Below are 1,352 nucleotides of genomic sequence, written 5' to 3'. Positions count from 1 at the left end.
ACAATATGAAATAACACTGAGAAACAGAGACAAGAAAGGAACGGAGAGTAACTGAGGCCCAGTGTGTGGCGAAGCTCTGGGCATTTCTTTAGCCTAGCTGACCACAAACCCGCTTCTCTGGCACTTTTAGCCCCACTCAGAATAAGTTTGGGTTCATTTCTCCCCTTCACTCTCCACTTTGGTTTTTCCCTCTTTCTTTTCCTATCCCCCTTTTCTTTATTTCATCCTTTCATTTTTTCTCTTTTCACTTTCACCTTAGTTTTTTCTCTTTTTATGCCATTTTCCCCTCTTCATCTTATTTTCTGAACATAAAGAGCCCCAGTGTGTGAGAAAGAAAGAAGCTTACACATAAACTGCTAAATTGCAGAGGTCAGCAACCACCCTCGTATGAAGAATGAGCATTTATTGAGTGTTTACCAAGTGCCAGGCGCTGCTGGGCTTTACACATTCTATCTCATCTAATCCTCAGTTTATCTACGCGTTTGGTACTATTATTGACCCCATTTTATGAAGTTAAAAAAGAGAGATTACCTAAGTGATGGACCCAAGATTCAAACCCAGGCTGCTTGACTCCTGAGCCTCGAACACTATGTCCTGTCCCTTATTCTGGCCAGTGGGCTGGTGCTGACTGCTGGCCCCAGGCCTGAAGGGATGCTGTGGCCTTCTTCCCAGTCAAAGGGAAGGTCTGTTATTTTAAGGGAAAGAATTCTACATTCTTATTCTGCAGGGCCCTCCATTCACTTCATAAAGGAGGGGCCTCAAAATATCAAGGCATTTGGAGACTCAAAAAATGTATTTACTACACATGAACCCTATAAATGCTTTCTGAAGTTATTTAAAGCATTCTCCTTTGATCAGTCAGCCTTGAGAAAACATTACTTAACCAATAAAGTCAGTCAGTTAACTTCAAGGTTCCCTGATGTTCTCAGTGGCTCCATTTTCATTATTTAGTACCTCCTCCTCCTACCTGCTTTCTCATGAGCCCTGTTCTATTACCAGAGGATGTGTATAGGAAACATCCCTTTCTCCCATAATGTACCCAGGTAGGACTGGCAGTCCCTTCTTCTGCTCCTTCTGTGCCCATATAATCTTCTAGCACAGCACACAGAACCTATTTCCCCTCTTTCCACTAGTTAGACTGTGCGACTTGCAGTGATCATGTCTCATTCAGCCTTAACCACTCAGCACCCAGCCTGCGGCTGAGAAAAAATGCAAAAGAGAATGCTTTTGGAGGTTGGTGGGTCATCAAAAAGGGACCAAAATGTAAATTCACCACCATCCATGTCCCAGAGCTGCTTCAGGGATTCTGGGTCACCTTAACAAAGCTCACAAGAGACTTGTGAATATAGTCA

This window comes from Myotis brandtii, unplaced genomic scaffold (genome assembly GCF_000412655.1).
Source record: "Myotis brandtii unplaced genomic scaffold, ASM41265v1 scaffold422, whole genome shotgun sequence".
Lineage (NCBI taxonomy): Eukaryota > Metazoa > Chordata > Mammalia > Chiroptera > Vespertilionidae > Myotis > Myotis brandtii.
The sequence above is the reverse complement of the archived record's forward strand: the minus strand, read 5'-3'. Positions refer to the sequence as shown.